The sequence below is a fragment of the Coenobita brevimanus genome, chromosome 102 (assembly GCF_032717465.1).
Source record: "Coenobita brevimanus isolate Jiangsu-jjx chromosome 102, ASM3271746v2, whole genome shotgun sequence".
Taxonomy (NCBI): Eukaryota; Metazoa; Arthropoda; class Malacostraca; order Decapoda; family Coenobitidae; genus Coenobita; species Coenobita brevimanus.
The window spans coordinates 24,842,886-24,862,518 of record NC_137055.1 but is presented as its reverse complement, the minus strand read 5'-3'; positions in this window follow the sequence as shown (position 1 = coordinate 24,862,518).

Sequence of the window (19,633 nt, the reverse complement as noted above, 5' to 3'; positions counted from 1 at the left end):
TTCTTTGTTTCTCCATTTGAACGTCTCCAGGTTCATTATCTCCCTGTTCTTTTGTTAAAGAATATGGTCAATATTCTCATGTTATACATTTCAGCAAAATTTACCACCATTTCCCCTCTTTCATTCCTTTCTCCAAATCCAAATTTTCCCATACATGTTTCTCCATTTTTTTATTTACCAACTTCTGCATTGAAGTCTCCGATTAGAATAGTATATGTCACCACAGAATGTTTCTGTTTCTTCATCTGAGCTTTGAGTAATCAGTGCATATACTTGTATGACATTCAAGAAGTGTTGTTTGCACAGTCTAATTACAATCCATGTTGTTCTGTAAGATACACTGCTGAATTTGACATTGTTGTCTGGAAGATTTCTGTTAATTAGAAATTCTACATCACTAACTCCTTCACGTTGCCTCTGTAGTAAAAAAGGTAGTAGCTCTCTGTGAGCTGGATTACTTTTTCTTCTTTTCTGTGGCTGTCACTCAAACCTACAATATCCCAACTGATGTTTTCCAATTCAGTCATTAAATTATCAAGTTGAAATCTTCTGTGAGGCTTCTTTTATTGTATGTAAAAGTCTTCATGAATTGTGGTTTGTTTAATATCCCAATCTCTAATCTGATGATACAGTGCCTACCCACTTTCGGTGGCACACTGAACGAAAGCACAGGAGGCAGTGCAGTTGGACCTTTATTAGACAATAATCCAAGAGGAACGCCCGTCATATCATTTCCAATAGATTTAATGTTTGGTTGAGAGGACTGTGGCAAATAATCCCACCTTCTTGCCACATAGCTTCTGGTGAGATGTAATTTTTTTTCCACGTTCTCCAGTATATTCGGTGGATCCTCCCCCCAGCACACACACACACACACAAACACACACACACACACACACACACACACACACACACACACACACACACACACACACACACAAATCTGTAGTAAAGACATAGAGGAACACAAAAGGTTAGGGAAATACGAGAGAAGCAAGTCAAGAGTGTAAACACCGTGGAGGAGATACTAAAAAATGCAAAGAATCTTATGGAAAAAGAGGAGTTCAAAACTGTACGGATAAAAAGACGCCTAGCACAAGAGGAACTGGAATTACTGAAACAGAAGAAGGAGGAAGCAAAAACAAAAAATGATGGAAGATCAGAGGAAGAGAAGAATACTTTATTTTTTTACAAAGTAATAGGATTCCGGGTACGAAAGTGGTACATAAACAGGAGGGAATAAAATGGAGGAAGATAGTAGAACCAAGTCATGACAAGTATTTAAACAAGATGATTAAGTTGATGTACTCAAATGTGGATGGAATGGTATCTACATTATTAGAGATGAATGATTATATCAGAGAAAATGAATCACATAATATTCCTAACTGAAACAAAATTAACACCAAGGATATCAAATGACATCTTAAACTTAGAGGAATATAATATATGGAAGAAGAGATAGGAAATTAAAACAAGGAAGAGGAATTATAATATTAACCAAGAAAAATCTAAAAGTCAAAGAAATAGAAGTAGATATCTTACTTCTACGATGGAACACATTCTGTCCATTTCTCCTTTCTCTGAAATCTCCATTCTTGGAGATTTCAATGTTCACCACCACCTTTGGCTCTCCTCTCCTTTCACGGATCCACCTGGTGAACAAGCCTACATCTTTTCTATCCTTAATGACCTAGAGCAGCTTGTACAGCACCCTACCCGTATCCCTGACCGCCTTGGAGAGAGCTCCAACATACTTGACCTCTTCCTCACAACTAATCCTTCTGCTTACTCTGTTAATCTTTTCTCTCCGTTGGGCTCCTCCGATCACAACCTTATTACCTTAACCTGTCCTATCGCTCCAGTACGGCCTGCGGACCCTCCAGGGAAACGTCGTCTCTGGCATTTTGGAGCTGCGGACTGGGAGGCCCTCAGGCAGTACTTCTTTAATTTTCCCTGGAATGATTATTGCTTCCATGGCCGTGAGCCATCTGAGTGTGCCTTGCGCATTACTGAGGTTATTCTCTCGGGCATGGAAGCATACATTCCTTTCTCATATCCTTTGACTAACGCAAGAAAGCCTTGGTTTAATCACGCTTGTTCTAATGCTGTCCGCAACAAGGAGAAGGCCTACAAAAGGTACCGGAGCCAACCCACCCCTGAATCACATAATCTTTACGTTTCTGCCCGGAATCGTGCTAAGTCTGTTCTTCGCTCTACTAAAAATAATTTCATCCATACTAAATGCTCTCAACTCTCCAACTCGAATTTTTCCCGCTCCTTCTGGCACCTTGCCAAAAATCTTTCTAACAACTTTACCTCATCATCCTTCCCTCCTCTTTTCTACTCTGATGGTTCTGTAGCTATTTCTTCTACTGATAAAGCAGATCTCTTCGCACAGACTTTCTCCTCCAATTCCACCTTAGACGATTCCGGTGCTGTTCCTCCATCACTTCCCCCCTCTGACTTCCTCATGGCTGACATTAAAATTTCTTCAGTTGATGTATTTTCTGCCATTACTGGCCTCAGTACTAACAAGGCATATGGGCCTGATGGGGTCCCTCCTGTTGTTCTCAAAAACTGTGCTTCTGTGCTTACACCCTGCCTAGGCAAACTATTTCGCCTTTGTCTGTCAACTTGTACCTTTCCTTCTTGCTGGAAGTTTGCTCTCATTCAGCCAGTCCCAAAGAAGGGTGACCACTCCCAACCCTCCAACTATCGTCCAATTGCTTTAACGTCCTGTATTTCAAAAGTTTTCGAGTCAATTCTTAATAAAAAATTTTAAGGCATCTTTCCTATCACAACCTTCTTTCCGATCGTCAGTATGGGTTCCGTCAGGGACGCTCCACTGGCGATCTTCTCACCTACCTTTCAGACTCCTGGTCATCCTCCTTTCGGGACTTTGGCGAAAGCTTTGCCATTGCACTTGACATCTCAAAGGCTTTTGATCGAGTCTGGCATAAATCTTTAATTTCCAAACTGCCCTCCTACGGTTTCTATCCTTCTATCTGTACCTTCATCGCTAAGCTTCCTTTCTGGTCGTTCTATAGCTGCTGTCGTAGACGGCCATCGTTCTTCTCCTAGATCTATCAACAGTGGTGTTCCTCAGGGCTCTGTCCTATCACCAACTCTCTTCCTTTTATTCATCAATGATCTTCTAAGCTGTACATCTAACCCTATCCACTCATACGCTGATGACTCCACCCTTCACCTTTCCATTTGGTTCCCGCAACGCCCATCTCAACAGTTACTTCAAGAAACAAGGGATGAGGCTATGGCACACCTAATGTCTGACTTGGCTCATATCTCTGACTGGGGTAAAAATAATATGGTTGTCTTTAATGCTTCTAAGACTCAGTTCTTACACCTATCAACCCGACAAAATCTTCCACAGGTATACCCACTATTGTTTAATAATATTCAGATTAATCCTGCATCATCCTTGAACATGCTTGGGGTTTCATTTACTCGTGACTTATCTTGGAAAGATCATATTACATCTCTTGTAAAATCTGCTTCCAAGAGATTGGGTGTGGTAAGCCGACTCCGCTCTTTCTTCACCCCTGCACAATTGTTGACTCTATACAGGGGTTTTATCCGCCCCTGTGTGGAGTACAACTCTCATGTGTGGGGAGGCTCCCCACATACAGCTCTTCTCAATAGGGTGGAGTCAAAGGCTTTTCGTCTCATTAACTCTCCTCCTCTTACTGACTCCCTTCAACCTCTGTCTCTTCGCCGCACTGTTGCATCTTTATCTCTTTTCTATCGCTACTTTAATGGTCACTGCTCCTCTGAACTGTCTGCTTGCATTCCTCCACCTCTACGACGGGCGCGTAGCACCCATCTGGCAGCAAACTCTCATCCCTTTTCTGTCCAACTCTCTAATGCAAGAGTTAACCGTTACTCCCAGTCTTTCATTCATGCAACAGGTCAGCTCTGGAACTGTCTCCCTCTGTCTGTATTTCCTCCTGCCTATGATCTCCAGTCTTTCAAACGCAGTGTGTCCAGGCATCTCAAAATGATCGGATCTTGAATTTGGCTCTCTATTGTATTTTGTTTTTCTCTTGGAGGGAACTGTTACTGCGGGCTCATGGCCTTTGGTTCCTTCTTCCTCGCATAAAAAAAAATAAAATAAAATAAAAAAAAAGTTAAGTTTAGTTCAGTGTCAGTGCAGTGTAACTGAAGATTGTATAGCTCTGGTACTTGTGAAATCAGTGAAGTGTAGTTGGTAAGTATTAAATGTTATTGCAGTTTGTGCTCTGGTACTTATAAAGCAGTGATGTAAGGTTGGCAAGCATTATATGTATTTATTTGGAAAATAAAGACAGTGAACTTAAGAAGCCAGTATTTATTTATGTATTTTATTTATTTTATTTTTTTTTATGCGAGGAAGAAGGAACCAAAGGCCATGAGCCCGCAGTAACAGTTCCCTCCAAGAGAAAAACAAAATACAATAGAGAGCCAAATTCAAGATCCGATCATTTTGAGATGCCTGGACACACTGCGTTTGAAAGACTGGAGATCACAAGCAGCAGGAAATACAGACAGAGGGAGACAGTTCCAGAGCTGACATGTTGTATAAATGAAAGACTGGGAGAAACGGTTAACTCTTGCATTAGAGAACTGGACAGAAAAGGGATGAGAGTTTGCTGCCAGACAGGTGCAACGCGCCCGTCGTAGAGGTGGAGGAATGCAAGCAGACAGTTCAGAGGAGCAGTGACCATTAAAGTAGCGATAGAAAAGAGATAAAGATGTAACAGAGCGGCGAAGCGACAGAGGTTGAAGGGAATCAGTAAGAGGAGGAGAGTAAATGAGACGAAAAGCCTTTGACTCCACCCTACTGAGAAGAGCTGTATGTGGGGAGCCTCCCCACGCATGAGAGTTGTACTCCACACAGGGGCAGATAAAACCCCTGTATAGAGTCAACAATTGTGCAGGGGTAAAGAAAGAGCGGAGTCGGCTTAGCACACCCAATCTCTTGGAAGCAGATTTTACAAGAGATGTAATATGATCTTTCCAAGATAAGTCCCGAGTAAATGAAACCCCAAGCATGTTCAAGGATGATGCAGGATTAAGCTGAATATTATTAAACATTAATGGGTATACCTGTGGAAGATTTTGTCGGGTTGATAGGTGTAAGAACTGAGTCTTAGATGCATTAAAAACAACCATATTATTTTTACCCCAGTCAGAGATACGAGCCAAGTCAGACATAAGGTGTGCCATAGCCTCATCCCTTGTTTCTTGAAGTAACTGTTGAGATGGGCGTTGCGGGAACCGAATGGAAAGGTGAAGGGTGGAGTCATCAGCGTATGAGTGGATAGGGTTAGATGTACAGCTTAGAAGATCATTGATGAATAAAAGGAAGAGAGTTGGTAATAGGACAGAGCCCTGAGGAACACCACTGTTGATAGATCTAGGAGAAGAACGATGGCCATCTACAATAGCGGCTATAGAACGACCAGAAAGGAGCTAGCGATGAAGGCACAGATAGAAGGATAGAAACCGTAGGAGGGCAGTTTGGAAATTAAAGATTTATGCCAGACACCTAAGCTGATCCTGTGTTTTGTAAACCAAAAGGCTGCCTGTAGGAAGAACAACTCACTTCCTATACTGAACTAATGCTGTTGGAGCCTGTGGCAGTGTGGGACAGGGACTTAACAATGGTGTTGGGAGTGGGAATCGAAAAGTGCTGCAGTGAGTCAAACCTTCAACATGGAGGCAAAATGTGTACAGACGAGAAGCCAGGCTATGACGGACGAGGTGTCATTGGTTACAATCTTGCAGCAACTGCGAGCACAAAGTGTACAAGTATGAGCACAAAGTGCACAACTACAAGCACAGAATGAGAGACTACAGGCACAGAATGAAGGACAGAAAGAACTCAAAGAACAATTACAGGCACAAAATGAGGGACAGAAAGAAGTCAAAGAACAACTGTAAGCATAGAATGAACAACTAGAGGAAGAACAAAGAGAATGCTATGAACAGCTTCAAGAGGTGTCACAGGAGCAACAGAGGGAATTACATCTGAGGATACAAGGACAGCTAATTGCTTTCATGGGGGAAATGAAGGATGAGCAGCAACAGTTTAAGGAGGAAGTAGATACCAAGCTACTGTAGAGCAGCAGAAGTATGAGGTGAGAAATATTGTAATGGGTGCAGACAGCATGTAGACAACCAGCTGAAGATTAGTGAGGGGATAGTGGTGGAGTGCAAGACATCATGTAGATGACCAGCTGAAGCATGTAGACGGCCATTTGAATGTAATCTGTGAGAGAATTGAGGCTGTAGAGAAATATTGCACTGTCGAGCCTCGGGTTAGTGTACAGGGAGCATATATTTTAAAAAAATATTGTATGGTGGAACTCGACGAAGCCCAAGTATCAAAAGCTAGCATTAGAGGGTTGAAAAATCAGAACGCAGAAGTTTTAAGTCCTGGACTTGATTATGGTGCCCAAGTTTTTGGGCCACAAAACCAGTGAAGTGCATGGCTATAATGGGGGTCCAATTAAAAAGGAAACTCAGATTTTTGATGGTAGAGTATCTTGGGAAGCTTACTGTGTGCAGTTTGAGCTACTTGCTGATCAAAATTGTTGGGATGATAGGCAGAGGGCAGTTCAGCTTTCTACTAGCCTCAAGGGTGCCAAAATGGAAATTCTGGGCCAGATGTCAGTAGAGGAGAAGAACAGTAATCAGTCCATAGTAGAGCGCAGATACGGGACTAAGCACCAGACTGAGGTTTACAGAGCAAAATTCCAGACCCATGTACGGGCTCGAGGCAAATCCCTACAGCAGCTTGCTCATGACTTGGAGAGTATGGTATACAAGACATACCCTGGAGCAGCACCTAACCTGTTGGCTATTTTTCTGTGGGACTAGTTCATCGATGTTGATAATAAAGAGTTGAAAGTGCAAGTGAGGCAGGCACAACCTACAAGCATGCAAGAAGCACTAGCCAGAGCTGTAGAATTTGAGTCCTATGTCAGGTCCAGTACTTTCACTTTTATGGCAGGTGGTAGTGCAGGATTCAAGGCAAGAAAGGGGCAGGTATGTGAAGCAGAAGAATTTGAAGGAAAAGTTGCTGGTACTGTGAAAAGCCAGGAGCTGCAAGTGGAAAAGGGAACAAAAGAAGAACGGAGGAGGTTGCTGGTTCTGCGGAAACCTGGGACACAAGAAAGAGGATTGTTGCAAATGGAAGAAGGAACAAGAACAGAGAGATGCAAGGATATCTACAAGTGTAACAAAAGGGTTGGACATGTAGTTAGTTGGGACACTTCAATTCTGAGTGTCCAAAGAAGAAAAAGGAGGATAAGAAGAAGGCTACGGAAGACCAGAAAGAAGCTGAAAACTGGTGGAGGCTGGTGTTAATTGGCTACCACCAGCCGGCTTTTCCCAAGTGACCCCATCACCTAGAAATTGCAAGAGAACTGTGATCAGCAGTGTGCAAGTAGATGGGAGAATAGACAGCAAGAAGTGTTCCCTGGTGATTGGTTCAGCTTCAGAGCAGACTTTTGTAAGGCCTGGTGTGTTACAACATCGGGATCTGCCTAAGTCATCAGAACACTTGTGTGGCATAAGTGGGCATCAAGACTTAGGGGACCTTTGGATGGCCGGACTGAAGTGGCAGGACAAGGTGGCCACACTTCCAGTCTGTGCAACAGGGAAGAAGGATCCGTGACCTCTTAGTTTGGACTATCTGATGTCCATGGGATATGAGATGGACTTTTACTCCATGAAGCTGAAGGTAAGAGTAAAGTCGGTTCCCGTCACGGCAGTGAGACATACCAGTTCTGGTGGCGAGGTGAGGGTGCTCCGCAGGACAGTGATACCCCCAAACTCAAAACTATTGCTCCAGTGCAAGGTGAGAGGCTCTTTTGGCAGCTGCCCAGAGGTAGTGGAGCTTGAGGTATGGTACAAGACAAAGTCCGGAATCATGGTGGGGAGAACGTTAGTGGAAAATGGTGCAGGTGAATTGCTGGATGTGGTGGCCAATTTCTCCCGTGAGACACAGATCAACGAGGAAGAAATTGTGGGACTCTGTCAGGTGGTGAACCCTGAGTGGTTTCAGAGGAAGGCCTGTAAAAGGAGTGTAGTCAAAGAAAAATGGTATCTGCCAGACCACTTACAAGATCTATTTTCAAGTTGTCAATGCCTGGATGGCTCACAAGTGCTGAAATTGAGGCAGTTGCTGACGAAGTTTCCGGATGTCTTCTCCACCGGAGACCTAGACCTGGGGTGCACTGATTTGGTGGAGCTTTGTATAGACACCAAGGATCACCACCACATTAAACAACCAGCGCAGAGGATGGTGCCAGCCCAACGGCAAGAAATGGAGAAGGTGCTAGAGAATCTCCAGGATCAAGGAGTGATAGAAAAGTTCAGCAGGCCGTAGGCATCAGCAGTGGTTCTGGTAAGGAAAGAGGATGGCTTAGTATGGTGTTGTGTAGTTTATTGAGCCCTGAATGAAGTGACAGTGAAGGATGCATACCCCTTGCCGAGGATTGATGACACGCTAGATGCTCTGTCAGGTGCCAAGTGGTTCTCCACCCTAGATATGAAAGCAGGGTTCCACCAGGTTAAGGTTGCAGAGAAGGACAAGGAGAAAACAGCCTTTTTTAGGACAAGGAGAAAACAGCCTTTTTGCACAGGCAGGTTTTATGGTAGTTTAAAGTGATGCCTTTTGGCCTATGCAATGCCTCAGCTACTTTTGAGCATCTCATGGATTGTGTATTGGAGGCCTGTATTGGCAGACAGCTCTCACCTATCTGCATGATGTAATTGTGTTTGGATGGACTTCTGACCAAGAACAGGAGAAGTTGTTAAAAATGCTCAACAGGATCTGAGTAGTGCACCTCAAGCTGAACCCCAAGAAGTGTTACTTCTTCCAGAAGGAAGCGAAGTACCTGGGACACATTTTAGGCGAGGGTGGCATCCGTAATGATCTGGAGAAGGTGGCAGCTGTGGTAAACTGACCTATTCCAACTTGTGTGATGGAGCTACAGAGTTTTCTGAGTTTGTGTACCTACTATCGGCATTTTTTCAAGGACTTTGCAATGATAGCTGCACCTCTACACAAGTTGTTAGGGAAAAGGCAGAAATTGGTGTGAACAGCATTGACTCATAAGCCCTTTGGTGAACTCAAGCATGCGTTGGCAAGCTCTCCAGTATTGCTATACCGAGATAAGAGTCAACCATTCATCCTGGTGGAGTCCTGTCACAGAGGAAGGATGAAAAAAAAGTATGTGGTGGCATATTACAGCAAGAAGATCAGCCCACCAGAGTAGAACTTCTGTGTCATCCATAAAGAGCTCTTGGCGGTGATGAAGAGCCTTGATTTCTTCCATCCCTACTTGTATGGGTTCTACTTCATTATCAGGGTGGACCATGCAACACTCAAGTGGTTGAAGACGTAAAAGAATCCAGAAGGACAACTGCCACTCTGGCTTGGGAAGCTAGGCCGGCACAACAAAGAGGTGAAGCACCATTCTGGGCTGGTACATGGCAATGCTGACAGCCTGAGTCATCAGCCTTGTGGCCCAGAGTGCCGGCAGTGTAGTAAAAAAGAAGATCAGAGCAAGAAATGCAGCTGTACTGCAATGACAGGGCCAGTGTCAGATGAAGGAGACCTGAAGAGCATGTAGATGGTGGATGCAGATTTGCAACCAGTGCTAGCCCTCTCGCGCACGGCAAGTTTCAGTAACTTTTCCGGCACACGACTTTATCTGCGAAGCCGCCCGGCCCAGCTGCCCACGCGCAGCAAATAAAACGTATTCTCTCCTTATTTTTGCCACCCAAACATCAATATACTCCCATGAAACCTATGTCATCTCATTCGTTGATGTTTGTTCTACCTGATAAGCACCACAAAAAAAGAGGAAAACCCGAATAAAACAACATTAGGCAGCCGTGAAAAAACATTTCGCTACATCACGTTCATTTCCCAACATCACTATTCTAATGTTTTACATCATACAAGAAAATGTAATTAGAAGTTTTTTATAGAGAATTTCATCAGCTTTCTAAAGAGACAAATCTGGTTGTGATATGATTTGTAGTTTTCAAGAAAATGGCCAAAAATTTAAAGCCATTTTTGAAAAAAATTCAAGGAGCTCTAATTCAGAAATTTTCTCGCACGTTATGTTTTTATTGCATAATATTATGCAGAATTTAACCAGCTTTCTAATGACCTAAAAATTATTTCGATACGCCTCATAGTTTTCCAGTAAATCGCCGAAAGCGACGGGGAACTCATGTCCGTACGTCACTTTCGTGATGTGCGCATAGCATACGGAATATGGCTGACATCAAAATTCCACACGAATCACAAAAACCTCACCAGGCCTACGAATTAACACCCCATGCTATACAGTACAAGAAAAAAAATGCAACAACACTCATACTCAAATTACACAGCAGCTAGATGGTTGGAGACTTCCTGAGCACTAACAAAAATAATAACAACTGTACAGGGGAGGACAGAGATGTGAACAAAATTAGGAGTAGATCTAAGTGGTAATTAATGCAAAGACTGAGCTCATTATATAGGGGCCGGCAGAGCTGGATACAACTTCTAAGAAGGACGCGCAAATGAAGCACAGAGGACAAAGAGCTGACACTCCTGCTCTGAACAATAGAAAGAACGACTTACTCTACTACAAGGGGGAGAAGGGGGGAGTGAGGCAGAACACGCAAGTCCGGTCACTATGGAAGCCACGAGGCGAATCGTGATCAAACATGCAGCACAATGTACGTTAGAATTATACAAAGGATGATGAAATCATAGGCTATGTAACACCTCCCCACAAAAAAAAAAAGAAATTTACAAAGGAAATTTCTTATTACTCTAAAACAATCTGTCTAAAGTCTAGATATGCAATTTGCAATAACATTTTCTTTCCCCTTGACATGCTGTATGTCTAATGAATACTCCTGAAGAAGTAGACTCCATCTTGTCAATCTCTGATTTTTATCTTTAAACTTACTAAGGAATTTCAGTGGGTTATGATCTGTATAAATGACTATGGGGTCAAAACCAGAACACAAATAAAATGAAAAATGCTGTAAACCCAAAATCAAGGCCAAAAGCTCTTTCTCAATAGTTGAGTAGTTCTTTTGAGGTGGAGTGAACTTCTTACTGTAATAAGATACAGAGTGTTCAATACCCTGATTATCATTTTGCAGCAAAACAGCCCCAGCTCCTGTATCACTTGCGTCAACAGCCATCTTAAAAGGCTTAGCAAAATTTGGAGTAGCGAGCACTGGCTGACTTAATAGGATAGCTTTAAGTTTGCTGAAAGAGGATTCACAGTTATCGGTCCAGACAAATTTAACTCCCTTTTTCAGTAGGTCTGTAAGTGGTGATACAAGAATTGAAAAGTTAAGAACAAATCTCCTGTAATAACCTACCATTCCCAAAAATCTTTGTAGCTCTTTCCTGCTTTTAGGTCTGGGAAGATCACTTATAACCTGAACCTTAGCTGCTGGTGGTGCAACGTGTCCATCACCAATTACGTACCCAAGGTACTGAACTTTAGTTTGACCAAACTCACACTTTGATAAATTAGCTACAAGATTTGCCTGAACCAAACGCTCAAGAAATTTACTGACATGGCATAGGTGATCTTTCTAGTTGTCACTGAAGATTAATACATCATCAATATAAACAACACACCCTGCCAAACCCTCTGTTACAACATTCATGAGCTTCTGAAGAGTGGCTGGTGCATTCTTCATACCATATGGCATTACAGAACATGCAAAAGTCTTTCCTAGTGTTACAAAACATGAGATCTCCCTAGCATGTTCAGTCATAGGTACTTGCCAGTATCCCTTTAACAAATCAAACTTACTTATGTACCTAGCCTTTCCGATCTTGTCTATGCAATCTTCCACGTGAGGGAGAGGGTAAGTGTCTGTGTTGGTTATCTGATTAACACGTCTGTAGTCGATGCAAAGCCGCTGTGACCCACCTGGATTAGGGACTAGAGTGACAGGAGAACCCCACTCGCTCTGACAGGGCTCAATCATCTTGTGGTCCAACAGGTAGCCAAGCTCCTTCTGGATGAGAGGAACTTTCACTGGGTTCACACGGTAAGGAGGCAGTTTAATTGGCTTTGCATCTCCAACATCGACATCATGCATCAACACAGTGGTTCTTCCTGGAGTGGCACGGAACACTTGCGGGTACTCCTGCAATAATGCCGAAAACTTCTGCCTTTCCTCGGGAGCTAGATGAGAAAGCTTGGTCTGGAGATCATTCATGATATTAGGATTCTTCCCCAAACTATCACTCAGGCTCATGCTGCATGGGAGAGCTTCACTTGCAGACTCGGGTGGAACAGCTACAGTGCAGACTGGGTTATTTTCGTCCCGCCTGTGATATAACTTTAGCATGTTGATGTGACAAAGTTGCTTGTTCTTTCTACGATCTGGTGTGGCGATGACATAGTTGACATCACTGAGTTTCTTCTCCACGAAATAAGGACCACTAAACTTGGCTTGAAGAGGTTGCCCATGCACCGGTAGCAGAATCAAAACCTAATCTCCTGGCTGAAAGTGGAGTAACCTGGACTTCTTATCATACCAAGTCTTCATCTGCTCATTAGCAGCTCCTAAATTCTCTCTCGCCAGCTGTAAAGCAGTGGACAGCCGTTCTTTGAACTTCATCACATACTCCAGCAGGTTGATGTCATCTTCCTTCGACAGCCAGCATTCCTTGAGTAGCTTAAGGGGTCCTCTTACTTCATGGCCAAACAGTAGTTCAAAAGGTGAGAAGCCCAGTGATTCATTTGGAGATTCTCTTGCAGCAAATAGAACGAATGGAAGACCTTTATCCCAGTCTTTCTGATGTTCCAAACAGTATTTCTTGAGCATCGATTTGAGTGTTTGATGATATCTCTCCAACGCTCCTTGGGTCTGGGGATGGTAAGCTGAAGACGTGATCTAGGTGATGCCCAACTCTTTCAGAGACTGCTTGAAAACCTTTGACATGAAATTACTTCCTGGTCTGACTGTACCTCCTTGGGCAGACCAAACTTGGTGAAGAACCCTAGCATTTCCTTAACCACGTTCTTTGCTGAGATATTTCTAAGTGGAATGGCTTCAGGATAACGAGTAGCCATATCAATCAGGGTCAACACATAAGAAAATCCTGAAGAAGTCTTAGGAAGAGGGCCCACAATATCCACCAACACACGGGTGAATGGCGCCTCAAAAGGAGGAATGGGAACTAGAGGTGCAACCTTTTCGGTCTGATTACACTTCCCCACAACTTGACAGGTGTGGCAAGACTTACAATACCAGGAAAAATCTCTGAAGATACCTGGCCAGTAGAAGTGTTTCAAAATGCGTGCCATAGTCTTCCTCACTCCAAGGTGTCCTGCCAAACTGGAATCATGAGCCACTCTAATCATATCCTGCCTACAAACACGAGGGATGACAACTTGATGTACAACCTCCCATTCACAGTCGGCTGATGCTGTTGGGGGTCTCCACTTCCTCATAAGTACTCCTGACTTTATATAATAACAAGTAGAAGCACCGGCTGACTCTTCCTCACTGCAAGCAGAGTTAGCTAGACCTTTCAACTCAGGGTCAGCAACCTGCAACTCAACCAACTCTTGACGAGACAATTTATCAACAGTACGGGGTACTGTCACATTTGGTGAGTGGTCCAAATTAGCAAGAAAAGTGTCAGCTAGGATAACATCATCATCATCATCATTATCCTCTAAGTCACCAGTAACTTTAGATTTAGCCCAAGTGACAGCACATGCAGAGAACACATCAAGGACATCACAATCCTGGGTCGCAGCCACTGGTTCACTAGACAACTGAGGAGCTGGACACACTTGACTTCCACCAATATCATATCCAAGTAAGAAAGTTACACCTAACATTGGGAGTGTCTCAACCAACCCAACCATAATGGAACCATTAACAAAACCAGACTCTAAATTCACTCTGCACAGAGGGACAGAGAAGTAATTATTCCCTACACCTTGTAAGATTACAGTTTCATCAGAGGAATTAACATTAGAGCCTAGAACACTGGTCAGCATAAGGGATTGGCAAGCACCTGTATCACGATATATTTTAACTGATTTCCTGTCATTACTGTCCAGAGGACTTACAAAACCATCAGACAAGAAATTAGCACATGAACTCTTGAGAGTGTCACCCACGTTACTGCTCAAAAGAGGAGCTTCATCATGAGAATTTAATTTACCCCTCAAAGCAGGTTCAGTTAACTCAGTTAAAGAATTCTGGGAACTCTCAAGGGTGGACACTAGACCAATTGACTGAATATTCAAAGACTCCTTATTGTTCACATCATGCTGTCTCCTGAAACATTTCTCCGTAGTATGACCAAGCTTACTACAATAAGTACATTTACTTTTCTGAAATCTAGAGGTGAAGCTGGTATTTAATTCCTGAGAAACATCATCTTTATTCTCTTTCCTGTTACCTGTACTCTGAGTAGAGGCAACGTACTTACTCTCAGCTTTTCTTTTTTCTCTAGAATATCTCTTGTGAGTGAGAACATATTCATCAGCTAAAACTGCAGCGTCAGACAAATTATCTATTCTTTTCTCATCAAGATATAGGCTTACATCATTATTAATACACCTTTTGAAGTCCTCCAGCAAAATCATCTGCTTAACTTTACCAAAACCAGAATCCACATTCTTAGAATTTAACCACTGCTCTAACAAATCTTCTTTGATTTTTGCATACTCAACATGGGAGTGCTTATCTTATTTATAAGTTATCCTAAATTTTACTCTATAGGCTTCAGGAACAAGGTCATAGGCCTAGAGAATCAAGCTCTTAACTACATCATAATTATCAGATTGATCCTGAGGCAAAGATGCATAAGTTACTTGAGCTTTACCGGTGAGAACAGTTTGAAGGAGTACTGGCCAATACTTTTTGGGCCAGTTAAAACCTGTAGCTACCCTCTCAAACAACTGAAAATACTTTGTTAAATCAGATTCATTAAAAGGAGGGACAAGTTTAACATTTTTAGCCACATCAAAATCATCAGAGCTAGATGATCCAGTTCCACCTTGTTTCATGCGATACTCATGGTCCGCCTGAATCCTAGCAATTTCAACTTGTGCCTCAGCCTCCTTAGCACGAGCCTTAAACTCAGCCTCCTTAGCATTTGCCTGAAACTCAGCTTCCTTAGCACGAGCCTCCTGCAGGGCTAGCTGTAACTTAGCTAGTTCAATCTGCGTTTGCTCATTTGGAGGAATTACATTAAACAAGCTTTCATTAATCATGTCAACAATTTGATCTTTAGAATGATGAGAGCGAACAGCAATTCCCAATTGTTGAGCAACAAGCTTAAGTTCATTCTTTGTTCTGTTTTCTACATCACACACTGTTTGCACATTTGACAAAAAATCTTTGGCTTCATCAAGCGTAGTAATAGCAGACATCATGACTAAATCACAGTCACAAAATATCCAGCAATATCCTTATGATAATATCCTGAATATCCTGATAAGAGGTCGCCAAATTTATGTTACGGAACAGAGAGAGATAATGAACACTTCAAAGGAGAATACTAAAAATCACTACTGTCCCGCAAAGTTCCAGGTTCAAAACAAAAGAGTTAGGTAAAATTACAAGTTAAAGTTTAATGCTCAAATTATCAACTAAACATTCAAGACTCATAAGGAAAATGTAATAGCAAAAAACAGGTTAAATATATGGTTAACTGCAATAGCCTCTAGTAACACGAAATTAGCAAGTGTAAATTTATCTAAGTCAGCCCTGATAAAATGAGAAAACCGGATAATGCTCAGTGAATGCAAGATATATTAATACAGATACAATACATTATTACTAATGGCTGACACAAAAAAAAACATGAATCAGAAAAACCTCACTAGGCCTACGAATCAACACCTTTTGCTATACAGTACAAGAAAAAATGCAATAACACTTATACTCGAATTACACAGCTGCTAGATGGTTGGAGTCTTCACGAGCACTCACAAAAATAATAACAACTGTACAGGGGAGGACAGAGATGTGAACAAAATGAGGAGCAGATCTAAGTGACAATTAATGTAGAGACTGAGGTCAGTATATAGTGGCCGGCAGAGCTTGATACAACTTGCAAGAAGGACACGCAAATGAAGCCATAGGGGACAAAGAGTTGACGCTCCTGCTCTGAACAACAGAAAGAACGACTTACTTTACTATAAGGGTAGAAGAGGGGAGTGAGGTAGAACACGCTCGTGATCAAACATGCAGCATACTGTACGTTAGAATTACACAAAGGATGATATATATATATATATATATATATATATATATATATATATATATATATATATATATATTGTTACGAAACAGAGAGAGATAATGAACACTTTAAGTGAGAATACTAAAATCACTACTGTCCCGCAAAGTTCCAGGTTCCAAAACAAAAGAGTTATGTAAAATTACAAGTTAAAGTTTAATACTGAAGCTAACAACTAAACATTCAGGACTGATAAGGATAATGTAATGGCAAAAAACAAGTTAAATATATGGTTAACTAAAATACCCTTTATTAACACGAAATTAGCAAGAGTAAATTTATCTAAGTCAGCCCTGATAAAATGAGAAATCCGGATAATCCTCAGTTAATGCAAGATATATTATTACAGATACAAAATATTATTAATAATGGCTGACATCAATAACTCCATATGAATCACAAAAACCCTACCAGGCCTACGAACCAACACCTTATGGTATACGGTACAAGAAAAAATGTAATAACACTTATACTCAAATTCACAGCAGCTAGATGGTTGGAGACTTCCTGAGCACTCACAAAAATAATAACAACTGTACAGGGGAGGACAGAGATGTGAACAAAATGAGGAGTAGATCTAAGTGGCAATTAATGCAGAGACTGAGTTCATTATATAGGGGCCAGCAGAGCTTGATACAACTTGTAAGAAGGATGCGCAAATGAAGCCATAGGGGACAAAGAGTTGACACTCCTGCTTTGAACAACAGAAAGAACGACTTACTCTACTATAAGGGAGGAGAAGGGGGCAGTGAGGTAGAACACGCACTATGGAAGCCACGAGGCGAATCGTAATTAAACATGCACCATACTGTACGTTAGAATTATACAAAGGATGATGAAATCAAAGGCTATGTAACAATATATATATATATATATATATATATATATATATATATATATATATATATATATATATGTGTGTGTGTGTGTGTGTGTGTGTGTGTGTATTTTTTTTTCAGCCCTCCTTCCCCTAAGTTTCACGACACACATACTCCTTCACAATATCTGAAGGTTCCCGCCACACATGATATACTCCCTCATATATATATATATACACAGACATATTTTCCCGTCCTTCCCCAAACGTTCCCCTAACACATGATATAATATTTTCCACGAACACTCGTGGCACATATCACAAACATTTTAGATAAGAATAACAAATTTCAACAATTGTTTTTGAAAGGTACACTTCCTGTCCACTAACGTTCGTGGTTGCCCAGCGTTGCAAGGTACAGTAACTGTTCACTTACATCCCTCGTTCCTTGCCATCGTTACCTTTCACAGCACACCTGCCGTTAAAGTATCGCTCACCTACACCACGCACTTAAACGAACACTCGCGGCACAGTTCACGTATATTTTACATAAAGTATAATTTATCACTGTCAGACCAAGGTACAGTACCTGTTCAATGACGTCCCTCGTTCCTTGCCATCGTTACCTTTCACAGCACACCTGCCGCTAAAGTACCACTCACCTATGCCACGCACCTAAACTAACACTCACGGCATAGTTCACATATATTTTACATAAAGTATAATTTATCACTAAATGTCAGACTAAGGTACAGTACCAGTTCAATGACGTCCCTCGTTGCTTGCCATCGTTACCTTTCACAGCACACCTGCCGCTAAAGTATCGCTCACCTACGCTACGCACCATAATTTACACTGTCATGAGGATACGTGGCACATTTCGCTTACACTTGACACAATATCATACACAAATACATGACTACCACAATGATTCCACCCTAACCTCCACAATTATTCCCTTCCTTACTACGGTTCAACGTGACTGTGATGCAGCATCCTTCACCGGGAGAGTAAGATGCAACTCTGTTTTATTGGCACACACCACACTCCACGAACATCTGCAGCATGTTTGATGTATAATTCACACAATTCCATATGCATTTTCACTATCAGAATCACAGTAATTCCATCCCTAAACACCTCTAATTCTCCCTTCCCGACTATAAAAACTGTACATGATTCCTGCCCCATTCCACACTATGGTTCATGGCGTCCATAATGCTAACTAGTTCCATAATTTCACCAAACCAGCCACAATATCTTTCACACAAAAAACAGTTTTGGCTGGCTTCATTATATACGTATTTGTAATCATGCCATAGGGCCTTGAGGAGGGCGAGGCGAAACCCCGCAACAGTGAACATGCATATCGCCTCTAAGCCTAACGATTGCTAATGAACACAATTCCTTTTCGTGATATATATCTATGTTCCATCGACAATATCACATACAAATATGCTCACAAATACTGGATTATCACACTGAGTCCATAGGGGCTTCGGCTTGGGCAGGATGGGGAGAATTAGTAGGAGTTTAAAGGGACAGTACATGCAACGCAACTCCACCATCTGGCTGCTTGGAAGAGACTGAGGTTTATCGCTACGTGCTGGGCTCGCTACGTGCTGGGCCCCATGAGGCAGCTCAGTGTTGCCAATGCCTTACCATTAGAAAGCACTGCACTTGCTATGACGCATCAAAATTTGATGCGAATCTGCCAGAAACTTAATTTTTGGCAAATTTGTTGGTGCTTAGGAATGCAATTCGAGTGACTGAACATCTTTAGAACAATCCACATGAAACGTGAATCGCGTGAGTGACCCTGAGAGGGCTAGAGTGGCTGCAGCAGAATACAGTGTGACAATCTTGGGAAGAGTTTTCCAGGTTCAAGCCTGCGACCAAGAGCTACTGGAGTCTGTGGAACCTTTTTGTTTGAACAATGGACGACTGGAGTGTCAGTGGGAGACACCCTTTGGCCTCAGCAAGAATTGGCAACTGGTTGTTCCAAAGAAAATGAGGTCCTAGATCTTGGATGAGTCTCATAACCAGATCACTAGTGGGCACCTGAGAGTGAAGAAAACTTTAAGTCGGCTGTGACAGATGATCTGCTGGACTGGCATGTGTCAGGATGTTGAGGAGTGGTTTCAGGCCTTTGATGTATGTTGCACAAGAAGGGACCTAAGAAACGTTGCTGTGCCACGCTCCAGCTATACCAAGTGGATGCACCAATGGAAAGAGTCTCAGTGGACATTGCTGGACCTCTGCCAGTCATTGAAAGAGGAAACCGATATATACAGTATGTGTCGTCATGGACTAATTCACAGAGTGGCCAGAAGCCTATGCCATCCCTGATCAATAGGCTGCGACTGTTGCTCAGGTGTTGGTTGACCAGTCATTTTGTTTTTCTGTCATTTTGTGATGCCACAAGAACTACATTCAGACCACAGCAGAAACTTCGAGTTTGCTGCATTCCGAAAGTGCTGCAAGTTACTGGGTATCAA